The 10,009-nt window shown below is 43.6% G+C and overlaps 1 pseudogene; it reads right to left on the bottom strand.

Annotated features, from left to right (window-relative positions):
• Positions 1–364: 364 nt before the first annotated feature.
• On the bottom strand, positions 365–9,758 carry LOC140670428 (uncharacterized; annotated as a pseudogene).
• Positions 9,759–10,009: the final 251 nt, after the last annotated feature.

The raw sequence follows: 10,009 nt of genomic DNA, 5'->3' as shown, positions 1-10,009 counted from the left end.
CATGCTCACTCACTGTTGCGGATTCGCCTCAACTCTTTTCGTTGCTGTTAATTTGATTTGCAGTATAATGTTTCTCGGGAATAAAACGGCCGAACGCGCTTCTCTCAAGCATTCTATATAGTTTAGCACCCTTTCGGTGCGTATCATTTGAGCGCACAACACCACTAATCGCGAATAGTTGCTCAGATTTCGTAAAACAGTTTGGCGTCGTGTCGAAAATTCGACACAGTTTGAGATCATTTGGTGTGTAAACTCGAAACTTCCGCGAGTCGGGGAGCCCTTCGAACCAGCAAACACGCTCGAATCCATCGATTATTGCTCACACGTTCGAAACCTCCAGGAGTCGGGAGTTCCGTGGCTTTTCTCATACGTTCAACGTAGTATTGCTGATGAAGTTGGGATGTTGGTCATCCTAGCAGCGGCATCACCGGCTTCGCTGCTTTGTATGTTGAAGTGCCGATACGATATGTATTCGGGCCGTATCGGCTGTTGTTCTCTCTTGACCGCCTCTCATTGTTTTTTCACCTTGAGATAGTCCAGTAGAAGAAAGACGACAAAGCTCATGCAGCAGCCGACTATCAAGCCGAGCCGTCTCGTGAGGAAACTGCTGACGCTACCGCCGTCGCTGCTAATTATCGCGTTCAGCGCGTCCAACGTCTTTATCTCGGTACAACGGCTAGTCGTGGAATCCTTCATCTGCGGACTCGGCGTCGACGCGAGTATCTCGATCTACGTGAAATTCAGCTGCTCGATCGGCCCGTTCTCCGTCCGCGATGTCATCCAATTACCGAGACCGAACACACAGATCAAGTAACGAGTGTTCAACGACAACTTCGACAGTTTCACCGAGCGTGCGCTGGGCTCGAGTATTTTGGCACGTATCTGTGGAATTTAGGGCAGTCAAAATCATGCCCGTGTCTTTGATATTTTTCAATAAAGTAAGTTAAATGATAACATTTTTACAGTAGTAAATATTGATAAATAATATTCATCAATTATTTATACGAGTCTTTAGTTTTATCTCTCTTTATATCATCATTTAGCACATTAACGTTTTTCAACTACTTTGACGAAAATATCTTTATATATCGCCCTGTTGAAATAATGAAAGCAAAATTCTTTCTCGCGAGATAATGAGCGCGTAGAGATTGCCAGTGTGTCGCTATTATCCGGCAATTAATAAAAATGGATAAATTCGCGCATTTTCTTTGAAATGGTGAAAATACTTAATCCGAAATAGAGAGGGGATAAGATGGTGGAGCGAGTGCACGTGCGAATTGAGAGTCCGGTGAAAGATAGGAGTTGTGAGTGGACAGAAAGAGTTTAGAGTGAAAGGGATGAGTTAAGGGATAAGAAGAAGGACACGGGTGTGGGAGAAAGTGGAGTGGAGGTGAAGGGCAAACAGAGCGAAGAAATACGAGGATGAGAAGTCGAGAGGACGAGAAAGATGACGTGGAAGTGTCATGGATGGCAAGAGAACGACAAAGAAGTGAGTGGAATATGGGAAACTGAGGGAGTAAAGAAGGAAGAGGGAAGATAGCAAGGAGTTTAACTGGAGAGGAATCAGGAGAGAAGTAACGAAAAGAAAGGATAAAAAGAAAAAAGGGGAATAAATGAGATTTGAGGAGAATGAGAAGAAGCAGGGAGCGCGGAAGAGGAGGGAGAAGAGACGGAAACGGGTCGGTAAGGAGAGAGTGAGAAGAGATGCGGTAGAGAGAGAGGAAGCAGAGTATCGACGGCAGACGGCAGATGACGGCAGGAGACGGCGAGAGAGCGTAGCGGGGAACGAAATGATATATCGATATCGGGGAAGGCAGCGAGAAGGATTATCGATCAGGATTAAGACAAGTAAGCGGACAAAAGCACGTGGCTGAAAGGTTAGAGGAGAAATAGGAATAGAAAGTGAAGTAGACGGTGGAGTGCGAGAACAGAGAGAAGGAAGGAGAAGGTAATAAGTGAGAAGTGTGAAGGTGGACAGGAATAGAAAGTGAAGTAGACGGTGAAGTGCGAGGACAGAGAGAAGGAAGGAGAAGGAAATAAGTGAGAAGTGTGAAGGTAGAAGACAGGACAGAAGGAGAGCAAGAGAGTGAGTGGCTGAAGGAAATGGGTTCGAGGAAAAAGGGGCAGGGGGAGTGGACGGAGATGAGGAAGATAAGTAGCGAAATCAAGGAGATGAAGGAGGATATGGTGGAGTTGCTGACAGTAGTGAAGGGGATATACGAGGAGTTGAAGGAATGGAAAAAGAAGGAGGGGGAGCGGGAGGATGGTAAGAAGAGGGAAGAAGAAGAAACGAAAAAAGGGAAGAGAGAAGGGGCGACGAAGGAAAGAAAAAAAGAAAGGGAGATAGAATGGCAAAGGGAAGAGAAGAGAGAAGGGAAGGAAGAAGGAAGAGGAGAAAAGGAGTGGATCAAAGTGAAGGGGGATGAGGACAGGGAGGAAGAAGAGATGAAGGGACAGGAAGTGAATGAAAGAGAGGAGGTGGCGGGGAGGAAGATCGGCGGAGATTTAGAGGTGAGGAGGGAGAGCGGGGAAGGAAAGGTGGAGTGTGAGAAGAAAGAAAAGGTGAAAGAGGAAGAAATGGAGAGAGAAGCGGCAGAATGGCAAGGGGAAGAAAGAAGAGAGAGGAGAGAGGGCCGAGGGAGAAAGAGATAAGGAGAAGTCGGGAAGATGAGGGAATAGAGAGGGAGAGGAGAGCGGCGAGAGCAGAGGAGAAGAGGAGAGGAGAACAGAGACGGTGAGGCATGGTGGGGGATGGTAGAAGAGGACGAAGAGGAAAAGTGGGTGGAAGAGAAGGAAAAGAAGGAAAGAGAGAAGAAGGAAAAGCAGGAGTGTCTGGAAGAAGATGAAGGGAAGAGCGGAAAGAACGAGAAAGGAGAAAGAACGCAGGGATATGGAGAGAAGAGAGAGAGCGGAAAGAGAGGAAGAGAAAAAAAGAAAGAAAAGAGAGAGAAATGTGATATAGAGAGGAATAGAGGGGACAGATCAGGAGGAGAGGAGATATATGGTGGAAGGAATCATTAGGAGGGAATTAGGCAGGAAGTTGAGAATGAAATGGATAGAAGAAAGAAGAAGGGAGGACGGAACATGGATGGTGTTAACGGAAATAGAGAAGAGAAAGGACGGGGAAGAGGTATTAGAGAAAGAAGGAGAGATCAGAGGGAACTGGGGAGTGGGAGTGGATGAGGATCTGACACTGGAGGAGAGGAAGATGAGATGGAGGATCGGGGAAGCAGCAAGAAGAAAGAGAGCGAGAGGCAGGAAAGTGATAACAACAAGCAGGGAACTGAGAGTGGATGAGAAGAAGTGGAGATGGATAGAAGAGGAGAAGAGATGGAAGGCAGAAGATGGAGAGGAGAGAAAGATGAGAAGTAAGAGGAGAGAAGAAGAGAACGAGTAGGAGAGAAGTGGAAGGAGAGAAGAAGAGGATGACTGAAGGAAAAGGACTAGAAGAGAGAAGAAGAAACGGGCAAAGGGAGAGGAGAGACGGGGAAATAGAGAGAGAGAGATGGGAAAGAGGAGAGAGGAGAGATGAGAGAGGGTCAGAAAGAGGAGAGGAGGAAGAAGAGAGGGAGATAAGATGGATGAGAAGTAAGAAGAGAGAAGGAGAGGACGATTAGGAGAGGAGAGAAGAAGAGGACGACAGAGTGAAAGGAAGAAGCGTGGCCGATGACAGAGGGAGACAGCGGACGAGTGAGGAGGAACGAAGAGGAGAGATAGAAAAACAGAGAGAGAGATGGAGAAGAGGAGAGAGAGGAGGGGAAAGGGGGAGCGAGGGGAACGGGAAAGAGAGAAGGGAGTAAGGGAGAGATAAGGGAGAGAGGGTGGGTCGTGAGGGAGGGAGAGGAATTCAGTATGTAAGGGTCGCAAAATGGCCAGGTTCGCGGGGGAAGGGAATGGGGCAAAGAGGTGAAGGGGTCATAAAGAGGTATTATTTGTACAGTTTGTATATATGTACATAGATAATAGTTGATGTGTATTTTGGAGAGGTAGTAAGGAGATTGTGAGGGGTTTGGTGGTCTCCTGAAAACACCCCGGCAATCCTTATGGGAGTCCGGAATAAACACACTACTACTACTACTACTTAATCCGAAACGTTGCGCCAGTTTTTTGCACGGTCGCGCGCGCGCGCGATCGATCAGCCAGGACGGTGTGACGACACTTTTTTGCAAGGGATAAGTTAGAGCCTCGTCGATGGAGGCGGAGAGCGAGAGAGCATCCAGGCTTTTACTATCGATTGAATCAAGCCATTTTACACTTTACACGCACTCGTTCCACCCTCTCGATTTATGCCTCCCTCTTCCGCTTTAAACCTCACGTTCGCTTTTTAGCGACGGCATCGCTGCGATACATAATGAGAGAGAATGTCTGCGTATTCTAGTACCTTGTCAACATTGTCCAGGGCATAATAGGCCACCTGATAGCCGCGCAAGCTGGAGTGATTCCTGCTCTGCCACGACACCAGTACGGAGAATGGCTGCATGTCCTGAATCGCCAATTTCAATATCAAAGGCGCGGAGCAGAAGGCGCGCGGGTCCAAATCCAAGAATACAAGTCCACGTAGCTCCGGCGGCTGCTTGCATCTCAACAGATCACTGTCCACGTCGTTCATTCTTAGTCCGCCACCACGATTCCGGCCCATCCCGCAGCTTCTGATGATCGCGCAGTCATTCCCACATTTCCTGGGAGTCGCAGTCGCAATGCAGCGGATTTTCTATACGCGAATTTAACCATATAATCATATATAATATGACCATAATTATCTTGGAAATGAGAGTTTTACGATGTCTACAAGTGGCATATTACAGTCTTGTATAAGCGATCGTTAGCGCGAGTATATCTGGGATTTAAAAAAAAAAAAGTTTTTCAAAAAGTTAGTCACGAGAGTTTTGATGGTTATAAAGATTAAACATTGGAATTTGCCGTAAATATCCCGACTTTTATTACAATGTGAATTATACCGCGATGTTATAGTTGTCTCTACGACGTCTTTAGGACGTTTTGTAACGTGGCTTTGTGTGTTCTTATCGTATCCTCGACATCGAGGAGTTCCACGAATATAACTACCTGCGCGATTATTTTCAACCGAATCAAACTCGCTCGCATGCGAAAACACATCGGAAAATTTTGCATACAACCAATCATCTTACCGGCTGTGATTGCTATTGTCGAGTAAAAGATAACATGATCCATGTGAATGGCACATGTGGCATACATGAATAATATTGTTGAACGTAAAGAAACTTTTTCGTGTTAAATCAAGAAACAGTTATATAACACAATCTCAAAATATGTATGCAAATATTTTAAATGTCGAAAAACTTGCCTTCACGTTATCTTCTAAAAAATAAGAAAATAAAAATTATATATTGTACATAAAAGAAAATACATCTTATACATTTTAAAAATACTGTATATAATTTTTTGTAATTATCTTTGATAATTAAAAGGTCACCGTAAGGTAGAGTTTCACAAAAGTAACGGATTAAAATCGCTCGCGGCACATAAATAAAGTAATAAATCGTACTTACCCTCGGCCCGTAAACTCCGTATTTACGTTTCGAGAGGTCGAAAGGCATTCAGTGGTAAGTTTGCTAAGTAATTTTTACTTAGATCTAAAATCCTGAGCTTTTTCAGCGGCTTGAATGCGTCCGGCGAGATGGATGATATCCAATTTCCATAGAGGTGCAGTTCGGCTAGACTCTCCAGATGCTGAAACGATGCTCCTTCCCACTCCGCTTCTCTGATTGTACGAGAGATCGAGTACTTGCAAAGCCTTTAGGTTAGGCGGAAAGTCTTTGAGCTTTTTCAAATGATTGTGCATGAGATTCAGAAGTCTGAGGTGTTCCAGTCCCCTCAGGCTTTCCTGCGGCAGCAGCTTAAGCTTGTTGACACTTCTAAGTCTTCTAATCTTGGATCTATCCAATGTCAATAAATTCGTAAGATTTCGAAACGCGCTGGGCGACACCCAGACTATCATATTGCTACCCATAAAGAGATGCATTAATGCGGGAAATGCCTTAAAGTCCTGGCTAGTAACTTTAGCAAAATTTGTCCCGGAGATATGAATTTCTTGTAGAGCCGGAAACTTCGCCTCTAAGCTAATCTGGTGTATTATCACAAGAGGATTAGCCGTGAGGTTCAACCAGGCTAGACTGGGTATATTTTGCGCCGTAAGCGCTACGACGGATATTGCCGGGAACTTATTAGCCGCCAGGTCGATTTTCCTCAGCATATTTGAACGCGCAAAAAAATTGGCCGAAAGAGTCTTTAGATAATTGTGGCTCAGGTCGACGGATATTAAACGAGAGAAATTAACGGCAGCGAAGCCATAATTGCCGCGTAAATCGAACTCCCGTAAACTGATCAATCCGTTCAGTCACGACATATTCACGTGAGCAAGACTGTTGTTGGCTAGAGAAAGAAATTCTATCGTGGTAGCGTTTGCGAACACGTCGTACGGTACTATTTTGAATCTGTTGCCGTCGAGTTTGACTTTCTTGAGAGCTTCCAGGCCCAAGAACAACTTCGCTGGTAGTACCTCGAATAGATTGTTACTAAGCAATAGCTTTCTTAGATTCTTCGAGGATATGGCTTTACGTCCCGATATTATGTCTATCTGCAACGGCTCCATCGCCAGATGCTGAAGAGACGGTAAACCGTCAAAGAAATTCTCGTTGCTTTCACTGAAATTGTTGTACGAGATTCTTAAAACTTTTAATCCTGATTTAGGCGTTTTAACGCCATGGCAGTGAAATGATTGTGTTCGAGATTCTGCTCGTAGAGATTGTTCAATCCGCGAAAGGCACCTCTCTCGATCACGCTGACGTTGCAATTCTTCAGGTTGAGCGTTTTAATTGGTAGCTCCTCCTGGAAGATATTGTCGTGCAACACGTTAAGATGATTATTAGCCAGATCGAGGACCCGCAGTTTTCTAAGAGCCGTCAAGGCATAAGGATCCAGGTGACGTAGACCATTGTCTTGCAGATAGAGCTCCTCGAGTTCGTGGAGCTTCGAGAATGTTTTTACGGTCACGTGACTCAGCCGATTCATATTGAGCTCGAGGATCTTGAGAGCCTTCATCGATTTGAAGGCGGTGTCTTCGATCCACGAGATGGAATTGTTTGTGAGATACAGGCGCTCGACTAGCAACAGGTCTTGAAATAATGGAGCTTGAAGACGCGTCAGTCTATTGTGTCTGAACCATATGATCCTGACCGAGGCCTGACCTCGTAACGAATCGTTGTATAAGACGTTGAGTCCATTGTTGTCCAGTTGAATGGAAACCAAGGAGCTACTGCTGTTTTCACCGACGTCGTTTGACACTTGAAACACATCGTCAAGCACCGCTAGAAGATTACTCTGCAGATTCACGTGTTGCAAACTGTGCAAGGATCTCAGTACGCCGGTCTCCATGTCCGTGATGGCTTTGTTTTGTAGATGCAGCTCGAAAAGCGACTGTAACGGCGCGAATACGCCGCGCTTCACCTCGGTGATTTGATTATCTTGCAGTCGTAATTCGCGCAGCTGCTTCGCCTTGGCAAATGTGCCTACTTCGAGTTCGCGGATATTGTTGCCGTCCAACGAGAGCGTCGAGAGATTCTCGCAATGTTCGAGAAAGTCACGCGGCACCTTCTCGATGTAATTTCCGCTCAGATGTAGCTGCGCTAATTGACCAAGCGTCACCAGACCACGCGCATCGATCCTTCTAATGGCATTTTGTTGAAGATAAACGACCGAGAGACTCGTACTACCGGCGAACGTCTCCGCCGGTATCTCAAGAATGTTGTTTTCCGCGAGGAAGAGTTCCTTCAGTTCTGGCAACCTTGAGAATACCCCCCGGATATAGTGTATGTGATTGTGGCTGAGATCGATTAACCTTAGCTTTTGATTGGCACGGAAGCCACATCAACAAACACGATTTTGTTGTGGCTGAGATCTATCAACTCGAGATCGATCAACGATATAAAGGCATCCTTGTCGACCGACTCGACCGCGTTGTAATAAACAGAGAGTGTCTTTAAGGACGGACAGCAGCGAAAGCTGAGCGGAATGTCCTTGAAATTGTTGCTACTGAGATCGAGGAAGTTTAAGGCGATTAGCCTGAAATAGCCGTCCTCCGGGAGCTGAGATATCTCATTCCACGCGAGCCTCAAGGACATGAGATGCTCTAATTTTCTTAAGGAGGTCATAGGGAACACTCTGATTTTGTTCTTCGCCAGATTTAAATCCTTTAAAGTAGTCTCGAGACCGGCAAAGGCGTATTCCGAAATTTTCATGATTTGATTACCTTTCAGGTTCAGTTTAATTAACGAGAGTCCATAGAAACTGGAGCTAGGTAGCTCGTAAACAAGATTAGCCTCCAGATCCAATTCTTTGAGTAGGCGTAGTATAACTATAGCCTTTTGAGGTACGTGAGGTAGTCGGCCGGATACGAGTGCCAAGGTTTCCAGGCTTTTGCTCAGTCGTTCGAAAGCAATCTTGCTTATTTTGTGGATCGCGGAATGTGATATTTGCAAATGCCTAATTTGCGAGCCCGCTGGGAAAGCCGCGCATCGTAATTCCTCCACTTTTTGATCCAATTCATACACGCTCAATGATTGAACGAGCGCTCCTGAAAAAAATCACCCAATACTTTGCTTAAAGTCATTAATATAAATTTTAAATATACTTACATGAGAATAAAAACTAAAATTCTTTTTTATTACTTACATTAGCTTACTTTTTTATCAGATATGAAATACTTGATCGATTATGTGCCGATAAAAAAGGATTAAATAATTCCTTTATTTTTAAATATTTAAATATTTATGCAATGAGAATTCTTGTTATTAAAAATAGAACGAAATTTGTAATATTTAAAACGTGATCGAATTGAATACATTTATATATGATAAGTCAATATTTCAATGTAAGATCGAAGAAATTGATAAATGATTTAATAAAAGATTAAAGAAATTAATATATGGGAGAATTTAAGAAATTAATGTAGTCGAATTAATTTAAAATATTTTCTACTTTAATTGACACTATATATATATATATATATATTTAAACTATATACTTAAAAATTCTCCAGAATATTTATATATTCTTTTAAATTCAAGAATTTGTAAATGTGAAAATATACATATAATTACATTTTTAGATATATATTAAATTATAAAATTTTTGGATATATTCAAAATCAAGTTTGAAGCTACCTGTTGTGATTTAAGGGGTAAAAAAAATAAAAGTTAAGAATATATCAGTTCATTGACCATTTGCACGGAATACCGAATAGTCTCTCGTGTTTTGTTCTTTTTATTTTGAGAGCCACAGTTGTTTTCTGTTAGTACACTGTTACTGCAATCTACGGACAGTAGCTGTTTCTACTTATATATGCGGAAGGGGAATACATGTTCTCCGGTGATTTCTGCTTTTTGCATCGTATAGTGTTGTATAGTGGACGGTTATCTTCCTCGCCAGCGGCATGTATCACGCCGGACAAAGCGTTCCTGAGGGACTCCTCGGTAGCAATTGCGCACTCCAGGAACAGATCGACGTTTTAAAAGTTGTAACACGAGCAGCCGGGTTATTGTATCTGGTGGCAAACACTTGGCGGCCCTCGCTTCCTACGCTGTCATACAGGCCGCCAATATCACCGAGTAGATGATGCGGAAACTGTCCCGACGGTGATTTCGCCGATTGTCACGTTCTCTGCACGATGGGGTCGACGTTTGTCGTCACTTTCGTCTCCTTCGCGGCCTCATTGTCCACATATTGACCACGTTTACACTGAGTGACCTGATTGAGACCTGACCTAAGCTGTGACCCAAAGTAGGTCTATTCGTGAATCGTTTACACCAAAAGAGACCTAGGAATTGACAGGGTCGAATTTAGTCCACGCTAGTCAGGGTCATCTATGATGTTTTTATTTTTTATTTTATATATATATATATATTTTATTATATATTTTATATATTTATATTTTTTATATTACGTGAATTTTATCTACGAGAATATTATTTGT

This window comes from Anoplolepis gracilipes, chromosome 10, assembly GCF_047496725.1.
Source record: "Anoplolepis gracilipes chromosome 10, ASM4749672v1, whole genome shotgun sequence".
Lineage (NCBI taxonomy): Eukaryota > Metazoa > Arthropoda > Insecta > Hymenoptera > Formicidae > Anoplolepis > Anoplolepis gracilipes.
This window is presented reverse-complemented; position numbering and strand designations above follow the sequence as displayed.